Raw genomic sequence first — 25,212 nt, forward strand, 5'->3', positions numbered from 1 at the left:
ATAAAATGTATGGTTATGTAATCCACAAAAGGTACATATTTTTCAATGCCATGTTTTACATTAATCATTAACAACATGATTACAATCGAAATGAACATTCGAATGTCAAGTGTGGCTATACCTTTCCTTGTTATTTTTGGTGTATGGCGATGAGAGCTTGCCTCAGCTCTTTCCCTGCAGTGGGTGCTGGCATGGGATGATGGGGATGTGTTCCCGTCATTCTCTTTCCTCGACGATGTCTCGGAAGAATTTGACACCTTCGAGCATTCTCCTATGGTGTATCTTGAGCCTGCAAATTGAGGTCTCTACATAACCTCCAATGGTTGAGTTACGCCTTGGTTATTAACACCAAGTTCTTTTTCCTCCTCGTGCCTCGTCCTGGTAAGGAGCCTCATGTTTGTCTTTGTAATTGGGATCTCCACATCTCCAACAAAAATCATACTATGTGATGACAAAACCGAAAGGAAATCAACATCTTTTACCTCCTCTGTCGATTTGGAAAGAACTGATGAGGGCTTCTCATCATTTGTTGTTGGTGGTTCGCTAGTTGTCTCGGTGCATTCCCCAACTTCCTTTCTAACATACCCAAGTCCTGTTCGACAGGGTAATTCTTCTACTTTGATGGGGTTGACAATGCCTTGGCCATTAACGCCCAAGCCTTTTCCTTCATACCCCATTTTCTTCAATAGTTTGGAGCCAATTCCTATGGTATGATTTTCAAAAACAACGAAATCATCATCAGGACACATACATGAATTCAGAGAATTACTTTTTACCTCACATGGGTCATGCTACATCTTTTTCAAGGCCTCATCCTTTGCTTGTAGCTATCGTAGCAAACTATGTTTCTCCTCTTTCTCGTCATGTAGATGCATCTTCAATTCAACATTCTCTGTTTGAAGACTTTGGTTGTTGTGCTTCAGTTCTTCCAGGGTCTCTTCCATGGCTTGCAACTGAAGCTGGAATCGCTCCTTTTTGTCTGTCTCTTTCTGTAATTTTTCATACATTATTTCCACCCTTTTGGAAATTTTGAGCATTGTCTCGTACATTGCTTTTTCACCCTCTGTCGCTGCACGTTCCATTGTTCACGCTGCAATTCACATCCACGCAAAGACCGCTCTGATACCACTTAATCCAAGTCCGAGTGTGATGAAGGACCCTTCTAAGACCTTTTACTTTTGTGATGTGTTAAATTGGATTTTTAAAAGAACATAAGTGAGCACATCTGCATGTTGTAAAGAAGAGGAACAAGATAATCATCAGCACATGAAAACATAAGCCGTTGATAATGGAGTTTGTCCAGGAGGGACTACGTCTCCCGGCCCCGGTGTCAAGATGGTGTAGGTCACTGCATTAAGTGCTGTCAATAGTGATGATGTACATAGAGGTGATGTCGTTGTCATACAAGGAAAAATGCCCTCACACAGGAGTGGCTCCAAGAGATGTTCTGCTACAGGAACTCCTATCAGTATGACACATACTCATGCATGATGAGCATCCCGCCAACATGGTATAATGGGGATCTCAATGCAAAACATACATGACGATAACATGACTATCCCATCAACCAACAAAGGGATCTGAAAGCACAACATGATGAATAATGACAACAAGTACATCACACAAATGTGCGTCACATCAAGCAGGAATCATGAAAAGAAGTTACAAACAAGATCCCTCATGAAACATTAAATAGGGATCTGTGCAACACAATGCATAGCAAAAAGAAGTACATGAACATAGTGCATATACCTCACATCTAGGGCCATCTGAAGAAGCAGATGTCAAACTACTGAAGTTGTTTGTGCCATCAATCTAACGACGTCGAATCGCATGGAAATAACTGCTCGCTCATGAATGCAGACACCTGCACTCCACTTAGAAAAGTGGCTGGAAAATGAAATGAGAAAATGAAAAATATGAACACAGCATCATATTTGTGGCATCGAATAGTGCAAAATCGACTATCGAATTTCTGAATTCTGAGAAAATGAAAATCTAGGGCTTAAGGAATCTTTTAGATTCCCCCTAGATTCCTCAAAGATTCCCTCCTCTGGTTCCTTTGAAAATCAGATGCTCAGATCAAGAAACTAACTGTGCCATTGGGTTCATGTCATCGAGAGGTGTAATATCGACATAAAGTTTGTCCAATTTGGACACTGCAAAAATTTCACATTCCTAGAAATTTCGCTCAGTCATGGTTCCACCTACATTAAAAAATTATTTAAAAAAATTTCTGCCTCATTTTCCTTGCCCGCTCATGGTTCCTCCATCTGCCTCAGTGTAGTATGCAAATGAGTGTTTATATTAAATCGCAGGTGGATTTCTCAATAAATCAGTTGCGCTGAGTTGGTTTAGGATTCGTTTATTACGGAGGAGGTCGAGCAGTTAAACCCTGCCTCCTCCTTTTTACATAACAAAATTTATTAATTTTTAAAAAATGGGTTGGATTGTTGTAATGAATGATGGTGGTTGAGGCTAGTTCTATGCCCCAAGGGCCGAACCACCTTAATATATTTTTTTCTTGTTTAAGTGGGTTGGGTCCGTGCCCCAAGGGCCGACCCACCCAAAAACTTTGCTCCGTTGGTTTCAACTGTTCCGTTAGAGGGGCCGGGGGTTGTGGCCCGCCCTTCCACCAACATTATTCTTATGTGTATAGATTTGGAGAGGCATGGGTTGGTGGGGGTGGTGGTGCACTACCTCCCCTTTTTTTATATATTTTTCTAATTTTTCATATAATAAGGTAATTTTGAAAATTTTGAAATTTGGCTGAAGGAGTCATTTTAACGAGGCAAATTTTTTTCTTGGAATCTGGTCGGAGTTGGCCGGAATTTGTCTACCAGAAAAGGTCCAAATTATGTCTCTATTAACCTACCCAGTCAGCAAAAGTCAACCAAAACTTTGACTGCCTCTATCTTCCTCATCTGGACTCGAATTGATGAACCGTTCGCACAAATGCGATCACGACGACTAGATATTTAACATGAAGTTGGTTCGAGCATAATCCAAACACTTTGATTTTTGAGCTTTCATAAGCCCTATTTGTCCTGTGTGTGTCTTTAAAGCCATCTAGATCATACACTCAGTATTGCCATGCATTCACATTCACATCTGCTTTCGGTTGCCCATCGATGGGTCTGGGAAAACTTTGCATAGACTCTGCCTAACCAAGACAACATTACGTAATCCTAAGAGAGAAGGCTTTGCCTTCCTCCCAGAAAATGGAATTTCTACCCAGTGACTATCTTTCAATATTGCATTGCACAATTCTGAGAGGCAATGACTTCTGGCCTAGAAAATTGCGCAATGCAGTCACTGGGCCTACAACCCTTTCTAGTTGGAATTGCATAATCCCAGCAGCTAGAAGGCTAGTTTGGATTGTGCATTACGCAATCCTAGTAGCCAACAAGCCTCCCAATGGCTTGATCTACCTTTTTCATAGTTCCGACAGCCAGTCTCCTAGCCTCCCGAAAAAAATTGCACAATCCTTGCCAGTCAATCCCCAGGGATGTTGCATGTTGTTCCTCAAGTTTGCTTTGGTTTTAGCTGACAGATTTCTTGCCATGCATATCGCTATGTCTCCAGATCTAGCAGGAGTTTTTCCACCTCTCAACAGTTTAGGATCAATGGTCTCTAAGAGGGCAGGATCAAATGACACTGACGGAAGTGCAATTGGAGCAGTAGTTGAGCAAGTGTGTACAAGTTTGCCGATCTATGAAGACACCAAGCTGATTGTTGACAAGGACATCACGTTGAAATGACAAAAGGTCAATGATGCATTTGTAGGCACATTTGGGGAAGACCTCGAAGATGCTAAGTCTATGTGAACATCCACAAGTTCTACTTGTACCAGATTGCATGCAGGTATCCCATGTTCCCATGGGCAGACACGATACATTGGATCGTCTTGCACACTGATCCTGAGACGATGACATTGACTAGTGTCAGCGGGATGGAGATTGCTACCTTTAGGGCATAGGATTATGAATAGATGTACCATATGTTGAAGCCAATTATCACCATGGAGACACCTTTCAGCATACCAAACAACAATTCCAACTCTAGAGATATCTTGAAGAACTAGGTGAAGAAGCCGACCAAATTTAGGAAGACACCCAACAAGATCTACAAGACAAAGATACTACGGAAGGTGTATCAATACTTGGTAATATTTTCATGTCACTTGTATGGCCAAGAGAGAACGAAGACATTCTAGCAAAGTTGGGTGATCATGTTGGACCAACTGGGCAGTGAAGGCAAAGCATGGAACTTGTTCGACATATTGGCTCACAGGCTGAAGGAACAAGTAACAAGAGCTCGATAGCTGCCTAATGGTCAACAAGTAGAAATCTACATGTCTGCCTACATCTTGGATGCAATATCTTCCCGTCAAGAGTTGCCGGGCTTGAAGTGGGCATGGACATCAATGGATACCTCTGTGAACACTTATTGTAAAATGTTGCCTGAATGCAGCTTTAGAGGAGTTATCACACAATTGTCCAATCATTTTGTCACCCCGGTGTGCAAGATGATATTTGAACAGGATCCACCTTGCATGTTGAAGGCAGCAATGGAGGCACTGATCAATATAGCAAATTTGTATGCCTCACCGTCAAGCACCTTCATACAGATGTATAGTGCAGAGAAACCTCCGCATGTTCTACCGAAGATTGCCTTGGGCAATCTCGTCATGCAGGAAGTATCATACCACATCTCGGCAGGGTTGTCATCGAAGCTGCACTGGAAGAAGAAGGCACATTGGCCTGCTCTTCTGTTGTAGATCAGTCTATACGAGATACAAAATTTCAAGCATTCAGATATTGAACCATAGGAGATCAAGAAATATCCATTCGACACTTGAAGCTACAATTTGTATGACCCGCATTGTCTTGTAAAATATCACTACACGAGAGTACAGTTTCAGTGGATCCACAGGGCATGTCATTGGGCAAAGGAGGACCCATGGAGATATTGTTATAACTTCTCCAAGCCTGTTGGGAGTGGGATCCCCCAAGGGTAGTTTTGGGGTTAATATCCCATGTTTCAATCAAATTTTGTAATAAAATTGTAAAGACTCCTCATTTTGTGGTTGCAGAGTGCGAAGGTGGCATGTGTCATAAAGGGTTTTTCGCCCTTAGTTTTGTAAAGTAAAGTTGGCTGTAAAGATATTTATCCATGGTCCACAGACCATGGGATTGTATAAAAAGAGCTAAGCTCTAAGTAGTTTTGGGGAGACATAATGATGAATCATGTAAGAGAGTCATAGCTCTGAAGTAAGAAGTCTAAGTCTTGGGTTGTAGCATAGGTAGAGGCTCTGCAGTTGAGTGTGCAGAGGCCTAGGGTAGAAGTCCGCAGCTGAGTGCGTGGACCCTTGCAGTTGTGTGTGTAGGGTGGATAAAGTTTGTAAACACTTGGAAGATATCAATAAAGAGAAATATTCTACAATTTCAGTGTCTTTGTTCTATTGATGCATCTTGATATGTTATGTATGAATGTCCTTTATTATGCTTATATGATGTGCAAATGAATGCAATTACATTAGATAACTGAATGCAATTACAGTTATTTATTTACGTGGGGTTAACTATAATTGTTTGATAAGATAAGAAAGTCACTTAGATTAATTGGGGAATCTACACAGCACGCTGCCATAGCAGCGCAAAAGTACCTAAGCAGTAGGCTTGGGTTGTGTAAAGGTCGAGCATACCCTTTCGCAGAGGTATTGAAGGACAGAATAGAGGACTCGTTTTGTAAGCCCTAGAGCGAAGCGACCTATGTGAAGGCATGGATAGAGGGAATCAAATGACATCACAACCATCTCAAGGTGTGGAAACTTGGTTCTGGCATCCCCCCATACTACTTCGGGGGAGTCTTTGGTCCGTGCTCAGTGGGCTGATGCCGAAAGGGCCAGTAGTCTAGGGATTTGTTTGGCTAATTAACGCCGCACATGGGTCAGGCCCCCTCAAGCCAACAAATGGTTCTGTTGTCAAGACTGGAATCTTCATAAGAGATGTGTAATGTCGTATCATTAGAATCCAACTACGAAGGAGATCAAAGACTAGTTGGATAGAAAGATCCACAAATTCGTGGCGCAGGAGAACAAAATCCTGCGACTAACAAAGGAATAGTGGTTGGATAGATACCTATACATAGATATCCATGAAATATTTTTTTTCTCCTTTACGGTTGAGCTATACAAGTGGATTGTGAAGCTAGTAGACAACCAAGGAAGGTGGAAACTTGACGGTCCTATTGTTTGGACCCTGGAGCTAGTACAAAAATTGGAAGCATCTGAGGACAAGATCGCCTGTGCTGTCGACCATTGGCTCGATCACATCATAGGGGGGTTCTTGACAAAATTCACAGTCGACACCTCAATCAACTACAGTGAGGCAGAGCAATGCTTTTTCAAAGGACTGCAAGGTAAGTGTTAGCCTCCTATACCAATAGGGTTTCATATTTCATGATTGACAGTGGAAGTGCTAAAAATGATCATCTTTGGAGATACAAAGGTTCCATTTTTGTGAACAAAGAAAACAGTTAAAAAATGTAAAGAGGGTATGCCTTAAAAGAATAATCAAAAGGCAAGAAAATAAGCTGGTCAAAAGGAAAAATAATTGAAATGAACCCCAAAGAAAGACCAGGAAAGTGGCCAACCCAAATGCCACAGCTATCTTGATGGATGGCTCAACAGTTTAAGCTGGGCCATGCCATGTTTTGAATTTCCTGTTCTAGACTAGAGAAAGAAATTCTGTCCAAACTGTTTAATCTTGGCAGATTAGTAGATTAGGCAGAGAATAAAGGTTCCCAACTACTTAATCTGGGACCTTGGAAGTGATAAGGGTAGTTGTAGATAGAAGCTCAAAAGGAAAAGAAAAGAAAAAGAAAAGATCAATTGAGGGTTTGCAAGTCCAAGTGCACCCTCCCTGAAGTAACAAAAAATGCTAGGCACTAAGTTGGGTAGGTAGCCAGAAGTTGCAGAATCCTGATCCTATTCAGTTTGGGCCTTGATCAAGAAGGCATATGTTAGCAGTTGCAAAGGTATCTATGCAGCATTTTGAAGGCAAAATATAGAAGCATGTCTAACTCCCCTTGTTTTCCCCCAAAGACTCTCTTTCTAACATCCCATGGAGGACTTCAGGATTTTCCTAAATAATCCTCCTTGTATTTCTTCTTGGAAATTTCATGACAAGTTTTCACTTTCTTCTCCGAAAAGAAGCCACATTTCTTGTGTAAAATCATTCCCCATCAAACTCCTAAAAAATCTAAGTTTACTCACTAAACTTAGTTTTCTATCCCACACTTCCAACCTCTCATATCCCCAATTCACATTGACTTCTAACCCTATTATCTAACTCCCTAAAAATGCCCCTTTCTCCTACTATTATAGCACTATTGTGAAAAAGCCCAAATAATATGTAAATACCCCCCCCCCCCCTTTTTTTGGCATTATAGCCATAGTTTCAAAGTTTGGAGAATGATATAGAATCAAAGGGTTTTGATATTTGGTTCACTTTGAAGATTGGGGATTGAATTAACACTTGGTTAGTTCAAATAACCCGTTCCTATCTTGGTCCGCTCTGCAAAACCTACAACAGTGTTTTATCCATGCCATTGTATAAAACTTTCTTAAAAAACCCACTTTTGTTCGATTTTCCAAAGTATATATTTCGGCGCGCCGCACCGCAAAACCAAAAAATATTATTAAAGCCCCTGCCGGGACCCGCCATATCCACCCATCACCTCTGCAGCCCGTCGACCGTCGGATGCGGGCCCTCCCATCCGACGGCCCACAGCAATATCGGACTACCCCCGATGCCTGAACGTTAGCGCCCGAAATTTGTCAGAGGGTGACGTCAGGGCTCGGATGCGTGTCGCTTCTGGATTTCGTCGGGCGGCCTCCTGCCAAAGCCACACCCGTACGATGAGCGGTCCGATATTACCGCTTACCGCCCTCCTATTTCTGCCATACGTCACTCCCACGTTACCCCCACGTCATTGCCGCTTCAGCATTACATTACCGCCCCATCCGCCATTGCTCCAAGCTGTCTGCCATGTCACCTGTCCACGTAGAGCCGCTCACTGGCCGCCACGTCATCATTCCGTACCTGACCCCACCTATGACGTCATGCTGACGTCATCCAACAAAAGGCGCCAAAGGCCAAATTTTCCCTATTTTGCCCAAAAAGTCATTTTTTCGCGTTATTTGCAAAAATACTCACTGTACTCCTGCATGAGCGGTTACGTTGCTTGTCCGCCAACTCTGAAGACTGCTCCCTTGCTGCTGGCGCCGTGAATTCACCTGTATATCAACACCATTGTCATATTGTACCCAGGTATTTATCGGTTTCCCTCTGCGTGCCTTGGTTTTTGTATAATTCCCTCAAACAAGCAAGAAAAGAGAGAAAACGCAGGAATTGCTAGGAATCCTCAGTAACTGAGCTTCATTTCCCACTGTAAGCCCAAATTCACCTACAGAGGTTCCACATTGTGCCAAATTACCACAAATTCACAGCTTTTTTGCGCATTCGCAAATCTAAACCTCTGCTAGACAAATCCACCGGGAAAGCAACTCTCAAATCCCAGCATTTGCTCATTGAATCTCTCCCAGGAGCATTTCAACTCAGTTTCTCCCCTATTTACCTTGTCCTCTCTACAAATTGCCCCCCTCATTGGAAATTCACTGCTCTATATTGCTGTGCCCAGAAAATCAAGTTTAAACACAACTTCAAGTATCAGTTAACCATGGAGACCCCTGTGGCATTAAACATTGCGCCTCTGAATGCTCCACATAAGGACCTGGAATGGCTAGCCCTTGCAGACAGAGATTATCAGATGAGAGACACTGTAGAGCTGTGTAACAAATACCACATAGAAACAGTTTGTGAGTTAAGGAAGAAACACAGAGATGGTATAGACCTCCTGGGAATCTGGAAATCCCATTTGCCAATCTACTATCTCCCTCAGGTCAATGAGTTCCCTGACTTGATCCACCAGTGCTGCACAAACTATGACCCCAATCAAAGGGCTGTTCTGAGTCCTTCAGGCTCTGTCTTATTCCATATCACTCCTGAAACCATCAACCAAATGCTACAGTTTCAACCAACAAAGCCACTGGTTCCTCTTACTATGCAGCTTTTACTAGAGCAGGGGGCCAAGCTTTCCAACTCACAAATTACAAGAATCGGCCAGTTGTTTATGCTTCCAGATTACCAGCCTCGACAGCCTCCCCCTTATTTGCATGTCTGGTTCAATGACATAGGGAGACTGCTCGTAGACATGATATCCTTCATCCTGGGGTTCAAAACCAGTGAGTTTGTGGATGAGACAACATTGGTAGTGCTATCCATTTTTACCCCAGGACAGCCCCCTGCTGTCCAATATGACTATGCTACATTTATAGCCAACAAAATTCATGAATAGTTCATGAACTTGGAGAGAGAGAGGGTATTCAAGTACACTTCCTACATATATCATCTGCTATTGTACAATCAGCCTGATAGCTTTCCTCTTTTCCTCAAGAAACTAGATGCAAAGGGAAACAGAAGATCTGTAATGTTCTGGACATCAGTCTGCCATCATATTCATTACTCACCATACAATTACTGTGAGTTTATTGACCTCTTCATTCATCCAGCGTTGTCACTGCTGCAGAGTTCCCCTCCTCCTAGACTCACTGATGATATGCAGAAAATCCTCAAACTCTCTAAGAACTATAGCATTGGAGATTGGTACTTTTACCAAGACCACACAGTGATCAGAATATATGGCTGTGAGTTAGCACCATACAGGCTACCAAAGTATGTTCCCATGAGACTCTTTGCACTAGAATACTTCAGGCAGTTTGGCCATGCAGATTTGATTCACTTCCATAGCAGAAACAAGAAGGCACAGTTGAAAATTAAGCATCAATTGGGTCCATTTATCTTTAATAAGAGGGAAGAAGCTTGGGAAGAGGCAGACAAAATGCTAAAGGGCCTCCTCGTCAAGACAAGCTTCTATTGGGCACCCTATGACCCTAACCATTTCATAAGCCTCAGAAGAATCAAGTATAGGCTTGCCACCTATGATCATTTTAGCATTCCAGAAATTGAAAAACATGCTAACCAATTAGAGTGGAGACAAGGCACATTAGTGGAGGATTATTCTGAAGAAGAATTAGTAGAAAAATCCTTTAAGACATTAGAAAAAGTAGTTGACTTGGAATATTTTGGACAGGTTCGGTCTTCAGGCCCTCAGCATCTTGGAGAAGCTGCCTCTTCATCCACCGTTCCCCAGCAGCCTGCCAAAACAACGGATCAAGCAGCAGACATGGCTAAAGGCAAAACAGTGCAGCAAGAAGAGTCACCTCCAAATGTGGAACAACAAGTAGAGTAGCAGGAAGGTGCAGCCAAGGAACCTGCCTCCACAGAACAGCAAACACAAGAGCAAATCCCTCCCAGACAGGAGGTAGCAGTTGAGTCCTCAATGTTGCAAACACCTGCTAATGAGGAAAGAACAAGGAAAAGGGATAGGCAAGAGGACACTCCCCTTACTACTTCAACGGACCAGCAAGGTGAAAAAAGACAAAGGCTAAATCCCTTTTCAGAGGAGGAATTACCAGAGAGACCAACTGATACTGTGCCCCCTCCTAGCATTGAAACATCGGCCAGCTCCTTACAGCAAGGACAGGACATGCCACCTGGGGCAGAGGTGAGCTCTTCAAGGCAGCGATCTAAGGCGGACTCTAGCATCAAGCAGCAGTTCATAGATATCAAGAAAAGGAATGAGCCCCTCAAACACCAAATCTACAACCAACTCTTGAAAATGGCACCAACTAATCAGCAGAGATTAATGTCGGCTTATGACATTCAAGAACAAAAAATGACTCTGAGTCATTTCAGGCCTACTATGCAGCAACCTCAAACAGCTGCCGATTATATCAGAACTAATCTGGAAATTTTTGCCAAAGACATCCACCCCTTGGATCAAATTGAGCTACACAGGCAAACCGGGGAGATGCTCTATCCCACTTTAGCTGATAAGACCCTACTGGCACACCAATTACAAAATTCTTTACACAATACTGCTGCCCAGCTTGAATTAGAAAAAGCATCATCTCAAGCCAAGGACAACAGAATCAAGTCCTTGGAAGAAACCATTATAGAGTTGGGTCATGATCCAAAGGACCCCAGGGGTGTGTAGGCATTATTAAAGAAAAGAGATGAAGACATAGCAGCTATGAGAAAGCATATTAAGCTACCAGCTTCCCTTCACCCTCAGACTGGAGAAGTGGCAGAGAAAAAGAAGGTTCAGGATGTGGGTGCTTTACTCCTGAGTTTATACAAAAGGTTGATGGAAACAGAGAGTGCATTGGAGGTAGCATTGAAAACAAGAAAATCAAGAAAATCAAGAAAATCTTGTGGGCAAACATTGGTCAATCTATTACAGACCAGTGGCAATATATTGAGACTATCCATGAACATATGGATCTCATAGGCAGGGCCCAAAAAGAAAGTCAAAGAGCAAGAGCATCTCTAGGAAATATGCCTGAAATAACCAACAGAATGATTAATGTCCTCAACAATCGCACTGGCCCCCAGCTGGCAGCAATGGGTATCACTAACAGAACGGATACAATTTTACTAGTGAAAAGAGTGCTTACCTTGAGAAATCATGTACAGGTGGACAGAAGGTGCCAAGAAATTGAGACAGAGGTGAATAAATTTATTGAGAAAATCACAGCATTACATAACAGAGGTCTTCCCAGCTTGATAACTAGTGCAGGAAGGTTACTATCACATGAGAACTATGCCAAAAGGGTCAACAGCTATGCCACAAACCAGATCACTGCATCAACAAGTGCCCCAGAGGAAATAGGGCCTCCATCTGGGCAGAGTCTATATGACAAAATAGAGAATTTATTCTTTATTATGAATGAGATCAGACATCTTTTTGAAGTGCCTCCAAAATATTACAAATATACTGAGGCAGATGAGATTTTTGGCATAATCCTAAGACACCAATTGCCTACACAGGAATGGTGGACTGACATGATACAAACACTGTTGTGAAGAAACAGGGTTTTTCACCAAATTTTTATGTATCGATCACAAGTTAGCATTTTCAGAAAATTAATATATCTGCTCTGACTGGGAAAAGAGTGGAAAGGGTCAACTCAGCAATCGAGTTTGACCACCAAAGCAGGACCGACAGATGCAGATAACCAGGCTGAGATAGCCGCACCACGACAAAGCAATAAAGGGCGTATTTCTCAGAATCAATGCAAACAACCCGACAGACCCAGTTGCCCCCAAAAGTCAAAGAGTTTCTGACAGAAGTGAACAATCATTCATTGATCATTTAAAGTAGCAATAACTATTGCATCTGCTATTCTGGAAAGTTGGTGAAGACAGTTATTGAGCAAATGACTCATCGTTAAGATATTTTGTAAAACGATTGTATATATATCCCCACGCATAAACTTATTGGGGTTGTTGATTTTTCTTCTGAAGAGCTATACTGTAATTTCAGACTTTTAATACAAGGAGCTAATGGAATTTCTGAAGTTCTGAGTTGTTTGGAGTGTTGTGATGGGCTTACTTGCTGCTACAGGATTCTTGCGATATTTCATGTCACAATAAGTTTTTCTGAACCATGTTATTATGTATTCCGCTCTTTGATAATCCGCTTATGCTGTATGTTTCATAGGTTTAGCATTAGAGAAAAAGAATAGTTCAGGATTTGTGCATTGAACACCCTAAACTCAATCTCTTCTGTTATGAATGTTTTTCTTCAGAATTAGTTATGAATGTGAAATTCTTAATTGCTCGCATTTACACTAAATCTTTCATAGTAAATACTGTTCAGGAATTCTGATCTGCTCCTGAGTAATATTTCATTTCTTCATATCACCAGCATAGTGAAAGATTCTTAGTTGCCTCTCACTGGCTGGAAATAGTCCATACTCCACAATTTGAAGATTGTTTCATGGATACCCATATGGCCCTGCAGTTACATCACTCTCATTCAACACCTCAAACAACACATAATCACAGACTCCATTGCCCAATGGACTGAAACTCCTGAAGATTACACTCTAGCTGTTAGAAGACATCATTCAACCAAAACTTTAAACAAAATTTAGTGCATGATAACTAGCCTAAAATATTATTAAAACAAAGCTAAATTCTAAAGAGAGAGCCCTCTCTGATTGCAGGTAGGCTAGAACCTGTGATCCAAAGATTGGTCTGTGGTTACCTCGGCCGTATTCCCTTAGGAGTCAAAGGGAACAACCTGAGTGATAACATAACTGGCGACTCGACTGGGGACCGAACGAATGTTTCAACTACTATCTGCTTTAGATAGTGGTTTCAAAATTTAAGCAATCCCTTGATCATTCTAAAAATATTCTCAAAAATACCAAAAACAAGTTCAGAAGCTGGCTCCTAAAAAGAGAACTAGGCATACCAGGTCAAATCCTGACCCAAATCCTCCACCAGTTTTCGATAATCCTAATTTGATTCCTAGGACTCTCAGGAACCAAAAGGAACCAGAAGAATCTGCTGAGTCTAGCCCTGAGATAGTTCAGCAAAGTTATATCCCAACCCCTGTCAAACCATCAGTTCATCTTCATATAACCCATTCTTCTCCCTCCTCCTCATCCACTTCCCAAAACATACTATCCACACCCCCACCTAATACACAAACTGCCATTGTTGTCCCTGTTGTTCCAGTTGTTCCCCTTCTACCTGTTGTCCCACTTATCCTTGCAAATATGGCTAATCGTTATGCTCCTCTTCAGCTACCTGGTAATCCTGGGGCTATGCCTCAGGACTACCAAAGTAAGATTACTTATTTTGATGGAACCAATACATACACTGCCTTACAGCATACCAAAAAAATGCAAGATTACTTTGAAAATTATGAGATGGATGATGATGATGTGAGAATGAAAATTTTTGTACAAAGTTTAACAGGTGAAGTAAGAACTTGGTTCAGAGCACTTGCTCCAAATTCTATACCTGATTCAAGCGCTCTTTATCAGTCTTTTCTGAACAGATGGGAAAAGAAAAAGGATCCTCTACACATTCTATCTGAATATGACACCATAAGGAGAGGTCCACAAGAAACTGTCTTGGACTATTGCACTAGATTCAACACTGTCTATAATGCCATTCCTCAAAATCTTAGACCGCCACCTGATCTAGCTCTAATCAAATTTCCGGATGGGTTTGATGCTGACATGGCATATCAGTTAAGGGAAAGAGCCCCTGCAACCCTGGTAGACATGCAAAATATAGCTGTAAGTGTAGAGGCAAATCTAATTGCTAAAAGAAACCGGGCAAGAGCTGAAAGAAGAACCACTTTTAAGGAAGAACCCTCATCATTTGAGCAAAAGCTAGATGCAATCATAAAGGGTATGGACAGACTTGGGGACAGGGTGGAAACCATAGAAAGAAAATCATCATGGGAAGGTCAACCAAGCAATATTAGAAACCCAAACTTTAGAAAGAATCAAAATTCTAATGTTGGAAGGACTGATCCAGACCAACATATCAGACCTCCTTTCCAAGAAAATTATGCTGAGGCTTCAACATCTGCTGAACCAACTGAGGACCCTCACATCAACCTAATGGGTTTGGACAGCGTAGATCGGGTCTTTCTAACACAAGAAGACCAAGAGGGCCATAATTGTAACCAATTTCAAACTAAATCAGGAGAGTCTTTTGACTTTAGGGAAGGCTATGATGCAGCAGTGTACGAGGTACATAAACAGTATAAGCTAAGGAGTAGAACCATTGATGTACTGGAACCTGCCAAACCAAAGGACAATAATCAACCAAAAAGGACAAAAGATAAAACTGTTCCTCCAGAATCCTCTGATAAAAAAGATCTACATCTAAGAGAAGTCATAGTGGAGGATATATCAGATGCACAGCAATCTGGAAACCATACACCACCATCCCACCTTTCAAAAGTAAGTCCAAACAGCATTCCTGAAAATAAATCTATGACTGATTTCATTCAAAATCATGCCAACCATGAACAAAAGATCACTGACAACCCAGGCGAAAAGGAAAAACCTGCTGCTCTCAATGCCAAAATTCAATTGGAAAAGCCTTTTAACTTAGAAACTGAAATAAATAAGCTGAAGATATCAGTCCCTCTTTCGGAATTGGCCAAACATGAAGTATACAGACAGCAGATTAACAAGTCACTCCAAGTATAAGACAATAAATATGCTGTGAATGTCCTAGACGATCAACCAGAGTTACTGTTTGGCCCTGAGGTTAATGGAAAAACAGAAAATGGAGGAGTTCCACCCTTCTATGTCAGTTTAAACATTCATGATAAGGTTCTACATAATGCGATGTTTGATGCGATGTTTGATTCTGGGGCCTCACATAACTTAATGCCCAAGTCGGTAATGGAAAAACTCGACTTGGATATCACAAGACCTTATAAAGATCTATTCTCATTTGATTCAAGCCAAGTCAGATGCTTAGGTTTGATTAAAGACTTATGTGTCTCTCTGGTCCAATACCCAACCAAAATGATTTTGATGGATGTGGTGGTAGCTGACATTCCACCCAAGTATGGTATGCTTTTGTCCAGATCCTGGGGGGCCAAACTCCAAGGATCCTTGCAGTTAGACATGTCCTATGCTACCATTTCAGTCTTTGGGCAGCCAAAGAGATTATACCGCGAGACATTGATGAAATATGTGGTAAGCAATCAAGAGAAGCCCCAAAACTTCCCAATCTACTCAATACACTCTGACATGGATTCATTTATTCTCTACAATGCTGACATGTGCAGCAAGGCTTATTCTGAACTAGTAATGGCAGCAGAGACAGAGGAATTAAATAAACAATCTGCCCCCCAACACCAAAACACTTTAGGCATAATTGATATAAAGAAGGAGTATGATGTATCAAGCAACTTGCAAGAAAACAATCTGCCCATGATACAATTTTCTAAAGACCTTAATCCAAATCTTGATCATGAGACCTTATGGTACCTAGAATTTGATGGTTTTGTAAACAAGTTAGGAGCTGGAGCGGGAGTCTGGATCCACAATATGCACAATGACCAGGCTGAGGGTCATGCATATAGATTAAACTTTCGGTGCACAAACAATATGGCTGAATATGAGGCCCTGTTGTTAGGTCTGAAACTCATTAAAAATCTGGGTGCAACCAAAGTTTCAATCTTAGGAGATTCAGATTTGATCATACAACAGATGAAAGCAAAACTTTACCACAAATGATTTAAGGTTGAGAGCTTATAAGGGTGCAGCTATCCAAGTACTTGATACCTTCTCAGAATCTCAGTTAACTAAAATTTCTAGAGAACATAATTTACATGCTCATAGCTTGACAACCTTTGCCAGCACTTGCAAGCTACCTTTCAAACCCAATCACACATTCACTGCTGAAATCAAACATAGACCTGCAATTCCGGACAACATTAAGAATTGGAAAGTCTTTGAGAGTGACACACAAATAAACAACTTCCTCACTCTAAAAGAAGAATTTTCCAGCATCAACATTGATACCAGCACTATAGATGACCAATCGCAGGTAGACACAGCCAAGCAAAATATATCTGCTGAAACAACAAATCTGGTTTTACATCCCACTACCTTTAACAAAGAAAATATACAGGAGCTGGGGAAAATAGATGAAGATGAACTGACTGAAACAGAAGCAGAGGTAATTGAGCTAAAAGATAATTTTCTGCCCACAGGTTTGACCCCTTTGGAGGATCTGTTTGATTCAAATGATATCTCAAGAAAACCAAAATTGCAACCGCTGAATGCTGAAATTGAAGACTGCAACATTGGAACTACAGAAAATCCTAAAATGGTAAAATTAGCCAAGGCATTGCCAGCCGATCAAAAGTTGAAATACATCGAGTTGTTCAAAGAATTCCAAGATATCTTCGCTTGGAGTTACGAGGATCTCAAGTCCTATGATACCTCGGTCATCCAGCACACCATACCTTTAAAAGAAAACCAAAAACCTTTTAAACAAAAGCTTAGAAGAGTCAACCCTGTGCTGCTGCCCCTCATTGAAAAGGAAGTAAAACGTATGTATGAGGCAGGAATTATTGCTCCAATCAGGTTCTCAGAATGGATTTCAAACCTAGTGCTTACTAGGAAAAAGACGGGAGAGATCAGACTGTGTGTGGACCTACGGAACTTGAACAAAGTCTCTCTCAAAGATCATTACCCCTTACGAAAAATGGATCATATTCTACAAAGGGTAGTGGGAGCCTCTCGGATTTCATTACTAGATGGATTCTCTGGATTCAATCAGATTCTAATACATCCGGATGATCAAGACAAAACTGCCTTCACAACACCTTGGGGAACTTTCAAATATGTCAAAATGCCTTTTGGGCTTAAGAATGCAGGGGCCACATTCCAAAGAGCAATGGATATAGCCTTTGCCAAGGAAATCCATGATTTCCTAGTTGTCTATCTTGATGATCTCACCGCCTTTTCAAAATCAGACCAAGAACACTTAGAACACTTGAGGCAGGTTTTCACAATTTGTAGAAGATATGGCATATCTTTAAACCCAAAGAAATCACTGTTTGGGCTAGAGGAAGGTAAACTCCTAGGGCATATAATCTCAAAAGATGGTATTAGGATTGACCCAGACAGAATTCAAGCTATCCTACAAGTACCACATCCAAGAAACATCAAAGAACTACAAAGCTTTCTAGGAAAAATCAACTTCTTGAGAAGGTTCATTCCCAATTTGGCTGAGCTCACAAGACTGTTAAACAACATGCTGAAGAAGGACTCCAAGGTCAAATGGACCATGGAAGCTAGACAAGCCTTTGAGGATATTAAAAGAGCATTGACAAACACACCAGTCCTAACAAGCCCTAGATTTGATAAAGATTTCATCATTTTTTCTTTTGCATCTGAGCATACAATTGCTGCTGTTCTGTTACAAAAAGATGACCAAGGCTGTGAAAAACCTATTGCATTTTTTAGTAGAGCCCTTAGGGATGCCCCCTTAAAATATCAGATTATGGAAAAACATGCATATGCATTGGTAAAGGCAATCAAAGACTTTAGAATCTATATCCTGTACTCCCACATCATTTCCTATGTCCCAAATGCAGTGGTGAAGGACATTTTGACCCAAGAAGGAATTGAAGGTAGAAGGGGCAAATGGATTGGCAAAATCTTAGAGTATGACATGGAAATCAAGCCTACCAAACTGATAAAAGGACAAGGTCTAGCCAAGCTGATGGCTGAAACCAATTTCCAAGCCCTTGACATCAATGAACTGGACAACGAACAGGAGATGGCGACTCCACAGATCAAACAAGCCTTTATGCAATCCCCCTGGTATACTGATATATGTTTTGTATTATTAAACCTGCAAGCTCCTCCAGGGTTGTCCAGAACTAAGAAAAGGTTCTTGAAAATGAAAGCATCAAAATTTTGTATTATTGACAGTGTTTTATGTTGGAGAAATCATGAAGGAATCTTACTTAATTGCTTAACATTGGATGAAACTGACAATGTCCTCAAGGAATTTCATGCAGGTGACTGTGGAGGACACTTATACTGGAAATCCACAGCTGATAAGATCCTAAGGGCTGGATTTTATTGGCCCTCCTTGTTTACTGATGTAAAGAAATTTGTAATGTCTTGTCACAAATGTCAAATTTTTGAAGGTAAGAGAAAGCTGCTGCCTTTACCACTCAAACCTGTTTCAACTGAGAGACCATTCCAGCAATGGGGTTTAGACTTTATTGGTGAAATTCATCCCCCATCCTCTGGCCAGCATAGGTGGATTCTGACTGCTACAGACTATTTCACCAAATGGATAGAGGCTGTCCCTTGTAGGCAGGCCAATGACTCCACTATCATACAATTTCTAGAAACCAACATCATGTCCAGGTTTGGCTGTCCAGATAAAATTATCACAAACAATGCTGCCGCTTTCAAGTCCAAGAAAATGATCAACTTCTGCCATAAATATCACATGACCTTGGGCCATTCCACTGCCTATTATCCTCAAGGCAATGGCTTGTCTGAGTCTTCGAACAAAAGTCTTATCAACATCATCAAGAAGGTCTTGGAGGAGAACAAAAAGAATTGGCATAAGAAGTTGGTAAATGCACTATGGGCAGATAGGTTGACCACTAAGAGATCCATTGGCACAAGCCCGTATGAACTAGTTTATGGGATGGAAGCAAGATTTCCTTCGTCCTTGGGAGTCCCTGTGATCAAATTGCAACAGGAGATACAAACTGAGCCTAATGACATTCAAAGAAGGATCAATCAGACAATCCACCTACAACAAACAAGAGAGGAAGTTTATGAAAGAACCCAAGTACTGCAAGAAAAACTCAAGAAAATATTTGACAAAAGAACCAAAGCTGAAGACTTCTTCATAGGAAGCAAAGTGTTGAGATGGGATTCCAGGAGGGAAGACAAAGGAAAACATGGTAAATTTGACTTTTTGTGGAAAGGACCTTATGTAATTTATGCTGTACAAGGTAATAACACCTATTTCCTGAAGAATTTGGATGGCTCAAACACTGAGGAAGGCCCAGTCAATGGGAGGATGCTCAAGCATTACTTTGACTCCCTTGGATGAAACACTGCACAGTCATATATTGTACATAAAATAGTTGTATTTTTCAGTATTTTCATTTACAACAGATAGATAAAGCACAAAGTGGAGCAGATTTTGAGAAAGATTAAGGTAATGCACCATTTTTGATATATGTTTTGATCCTATCATTGGAAAGCGAGAGAAAACACTTGGGAACTATCAGGGTGATGGGAAATACTCAGAGAAAGAAGCAAAAGCAAAGCTGTAATTTCACAGCAAATCAGTTTGCTGGGTATTTCATACAAGTTTCTTGCATTCAAATCGATAATATTTAGCGAAAGGAAAGTTTCAGACTGCAAAAAGAATGGAAAAACAAGGCGGTCTGACCTGCTGATCTTGACTTTTCATCTGGAAAAGTCATCCCCAAGTGGAGCCACTGTTAGCCTCCTATACCAATAGGGTTTCATATTTCATGATTGACAGTGGAAGTGCTAAAAATGATCATCTTTGGAGATACAAAGGTTCCATTTTTGTGAACAAAGCAAACAGTTAAAAAATGTAAAGAGGGTATGCCTTAAAAGAATAATCAAAAGGCAAGAAAATGAGCTGGTCAAAAGGAAAAATAATTGAAATGAACCCCAAAGAAAGACCAGGAAAGTGGCCAACCCAAATGCCACTGCTATCTTGATGGATGGCTCAACAGTTTAAGCTGGGCCATGCCATGTTTTGAATTGCTTGTTCTAGACTAGAGAAAGAAATTCTGTCCAAACTGTTTAATCTTGGCAGATTAGTAGATTAGGCAGAGAATAAAGGTTCCCAACTGCTTAATCTGGGACCTTGGAAGTGATAAGGGTAGTTGTAGATAGAAGTTCAAAAGGAAAAGAAAAGAAAAAGAAAAGATCAATTGAGGGTTTGCAAGTCCAAGTGCACCCTCCCTGAAGTAACAAAAAATGCTAGGTTCTAAGTTGGGTAGGTAGCCAGAAGTTGCAGAATCCTGATCCTATTCAGTTTTGGCCTTGATCAAGAAGGCATATGTTAGCAGTTGCAAAGGTATCTATGCAGCATTTTGAAGGCAAAATATAGAAGCATGTCTAACTCCCCCTGTTTTCCCCCAAAGACTCTCTTTCTAACATCCCATGGAGGACTTCAGGATTTTCCTAAATAATCCTCCTTGTATTTCTTCTTGGAAATTTCATGACAAGTTTTCACTTTCTTCTCCGAAAAGAAGCCACATTTCTTGTGTAAAATCATTCCCCATCAACTCCTAAAAATCTAAGTTTACTCACTAAACTTAGTTTTCTATCCCACACTTCCAACCTCTCATATCCCCAATTCACATTGACTTCTAACCCTATTATCTAACTCCCTAAAAATGCCCCTTTCCCCTACTATTATAGCACTATTGTGAAAAAGCCCAAATAATATGTAAATACCCCCCCTTTTTGGCATTATAGCCATAGTTTCAAAGTTTGGAGAATGATATAGAATCAAAGGGTTTTGATATTTGGTTCACTTTGAAGATTGGGGATTGAATTAACACTTGGTTAGTTCAATAACCCGTTCCTACCCTGGTCCGCTTTGCAAAACCTACAACAGTGTATTATCCACGCCATTGTATAAAACTTTGTTAAAAAACCCACTTTTGTTCGATTTTCCAAAGTATATATTTCGGCGCGCCGCACCGCAAAAAACAAAAAATATTATTAAAGCCCCCGCCGGGACCCGCCGTATCCACCCATCACCTCCGCAGCCCGTCGACCGTCGGATCCGGGCCCTCCCATCCGACGGCCCACAGCAATATCGGACCACCCCCGATGCCTGAACGTTAGCGCCCGAAATTTGTCAGAGGGTGACGTCAGGGCTCGGACGCGTGTCGCTTCTGGATTTCGTCAGGCGGCCTCCTGCCAAAGCCACACCCGTACCATGAGCGGTCCGATATTACCGCTTACCGCCCTCCTATTTCCACCATACGTCACTCCCACGTTACCCCCACATCATTGCCGCTCCATCCGCCATTGCTCCAAGCTGTCTGCCATGTCACCTGTCCATGTAGAGCCGCTCACTGGCCGCCACGTCATCATTCTGTACCTGACCCCAGCTATGACGTCATGCTGATGTCATCCAACAAAAGGCACCAAAGGCCAAATTTTCCCTATTTTGCCCAAAAAGTCATTTTTTCGCGTTATTTGCAAAAATACTCACTGTACTCCTGCATGAGCGGTTACGTTGCTTGTCCGCCAACTCTGAAGACTGCTCCCTTGTTGCTGGCGCCATGAATTCACCTGTATATCAACACCATTGTCATATTGTACCCAAGTATTTATCGGTTACCCTCTGCGTGCCTTGGTTTTTGTATAGTTCCCTCAAACAAGCAAGAAAAGAGAGAAAACGCAGGAATTGCTAGGAATCCTCAGTAATTGAGCTTCATTTCCCACTGTAAGCCCAAATTCACCTACAGAGGTTCCACATTGTGCCAAATTACCACAAATTCACAGGTTTTTTGCGCATTCGCAAATCTAAACCTCTGCTAGACAAATTCACTGGGAAAGCAACTCTCAAATCCCAGCATTTGCTCATTGAATCTCTCCGAGGAGCATTTCAACTCAGTTTCTCCCCTATTTACCTTGTCCTCTCTGCAAATTGCCCCCCTCATTGAAAATTCACTGCTCTATATTGTTGTGCCCAGAAAATCAAGTTCAAACACAACTTCAAGTATCAGTTAACCATGGAGACCCCTGTGGCATTAAACATTGCACCACTGAATGCCCCACATAAGGACCTGGAATGGCTAGCCCTTGCAGACAGAGATTATCAGATGAGAGACACTGTAGAGCTGTGTAACAAATACCACATAGAAACAGTTTGTGAGTTAAGGAAGAAACACAGAGATGGTACAGACCTCCTGGGAATCTGGAAATCCCATTTGCCAATCTACTATCTCCCTCAGGTCAATGAGTTCCCTGACTTGATCCACCAGTGCTGCACAAACTATGACCCCAATCAAAGGGTTGTTCTGAGTCCTTCAGGCTCTGTCTTATTCCATATCACTCCTGAAGCCATCAACCAAATGCTACAGTTTCAACCAACAAAGCCACTGGTTCCTCTTACTATGTAGCTTTTACTAGAGCAGGGGGCCAAGCTTTCCAACTCACAAATTACAAGAATCGGCCAGTTGTTTATGCTTCCAGATTACCAGCCCCGACAGCCTCCCCCTTATCTACATGTCTGGTTCAATGACATAGGGAGACTGCTCGTAGACATGATATCCTTCATCCTGGGGTTCAAAACCAGTGAGTTTGTGGATGAGACATCATTGGTAGTGCTATCCATTTTTACCCCAGGACAGCCCCCTGTTGTCCAGTATGACTATGCTACATTTATAGCCAACAAAATTCATGAACAGTTCATGAACTTGGAGAGAGAGAGGGTATTCAAGTACACTTCCTACATATATCATCTGCTATTGTACAATCAGCCTGATAGCTTTCCTCTTTTCCTCAAGAAACTAGATGCAAAGGGAAACAGAAGATCTGTAATGTTCTGGACATCAGTCTGCCATCATATTCATTACTCACCATACAATTACTGTGAGTTTATTGACCTCTTCATTCATCCAGCCTTGTCACTGCTGCAGAGTTCCCCTCCTCCTAGACTCACTGATGATATGCAGAAAATCCTCCAACTCTCTAAGAACTATAGCATTGGAGATTGGTACTTTTACCAAGACCACACAGTGATCAGAATATATGGCTGTGAGCTAGCACCATACAGGCTACCAAAGTATGTTCCCATGAGACTCTTTGCACTAGAATACTTCAGGCAGTTTGGCCATGCAGATTTGATTCACTTCCATAGCAGAAACAAGAAGGCACAGTTGAAAATTAAGCATCAATTGGGTCCATTTATCTTTAATAAGAGGGAAGAAGCTTGGGAAGAGGCAGACAAAATGCTAAAGGGCCTCCTCCTCAAGACAAGCTTCTATTGGGCACCCTATGACCCTAACCATTTCATAAGCCTCAGAAGAATCAAGTATAGGCTTGCCACCTATGATCATTTTAGCATTCGAAAAATTGAAAAACATGCTAACCAATTAGAGTGGAGAGAAGGCACATTAGTGGAGGATTATTCTGAAGAAGAATTAGCATAAAATGGCACCAACTAATCAGCAAAGATTAATGTCGGCTTATGACATTCAAGAACAAAAAATGACTCCGAGTCATTTCAGGCCTACTATGCAGCAACCTCAAACAGCTGCCGATTATATCAGAACTAATCTGGAAATTTTTGCCAAAGACATCCACCCCTTGGATCAGATTGAGCTACATAGGCAAACCGGGGAGATGCTCTATTCCACTTTAGCTGATAAGACCTTACTGGCACACCAATTACAAAATTCTTTACACAATACTGCTGCCCAGCTTGAATTAGAAAAAGCATAATCTCAAGCCAAGGACAACAGAATCAAGTCCTTGGAAGAAATCATTATAGAGTTGGGTCATGATCCAAAGGACCCCAGGGGTGTGCAGGCATTATTAAAGAAAAGAGATGAAGACATAGCAGCTATGAGAAAGCATATTAAGCTGCCAGCTTCCCTTCATCCTCAGACTGGAGAAGTGGTAGAGCAAAAGAAGGATCAGGATGTGGTTGCTTTACTCCTGAGTTTATACAAAAGGTTGATGGAAACAGAGAGTGCATTGGAGGTAGCATTGAAAACAAGACAAGCTGAAATACCAATGCAGCCAACACAGACATCTACAGCAGGTCCTCCCACCGGACAAACATCAGAGACAGGCCCTTCGGGCTCAGCACCAACTACAGAAGTGACAGCACCAACAACAACATCAGAATAGGTACCCAGCCTTGACATGCAAAATATGACGAAAGAACTTCAAGCTCTTGAAACTCAGATGGCAGAACTGAATGAGACTAAAGAAAAACTGGCTACAATCAATGAAAAGTATGACAAATCAAAGCAGAGCGTGGCTGAAAAAACAAGAGAGGTAAGGGCTCTTGAGAAAAGAATAAAGGAACTGGAGAAAGAGCTCTCTCTTGATAAGGTTGTAGCTGAAATCAAGAAAATCTTGTGGGCAAACATTGGTCAATCTATTACAGACCAGTGGCAATATATTGAGACTATCCATGAACATATGGATCTCATAGGCAGGGCCCAAAAAGAAAGTCAAAGAGCAAGAGCATCTCTAGGCAATATGCCTGAAATAGCCAACATAATGATTAATGTCCTCAACAATCGCACTGGCCCCCGGCTGGCAGCAATGGGTATCACTAACAGAACGGATACCATTTTACTAGTGAAAAGAGTGCTTACCTTGAGAAATCATGTACAGACATTGGACAGAAGGTGCCAAGAAATGCAGACAGAGGTGAATAAATTTATTGAGAAAATCACAGCATTACATAACAGAGGTCTTCCCAGCTTGATAACTAGTGCAGTAAGGTTACTATCACATGAGCACTATGCCAAAAGGGTCAACAGCTATGCCACAAACCAGATCACTGCATCAACAAGTGCCCCAGAGGAAACAGGGCCTCCATCTGGGCAGAGTCTATATGACAAAATAGAGAATTTATTCTTTATTATGAATGAGATCAAACATCTTTTTGAAGTGCCTCCAAACTATTA

The 25,212-nt window shown here is 41.5% G+C and overlaps 1 pseudogene; it reads right to left on the reverse strand.

Annotated features, from left to right (window-relative positions):
- The window catches only part of LOC149188717 (polycomb group protein FIE1-like), a 37,300-nt pseudogene extending 12,862 nt beyond the window's left edge, over positions 1 to 24,438 (reverse strand).
- Between the last annotated feature and the right edge of the window lie 774 nt (positions 24,439 to 25,212).

This window comes from Pinus tabuliformis, chromosome 3_1 (genome assembly GCF_031772625.1).
Source record: "Pinus tabuliformis cultivar Carrire ecotype Pingquan chromosome 3_1, CPIR1, whole genome shotgun sequence".
NCBI lineage: Eukaryota > Viridiplantae > Streptophyta > Pinopsida > Pinales > Pinaceae > Pinus > Pinus tabuliformis.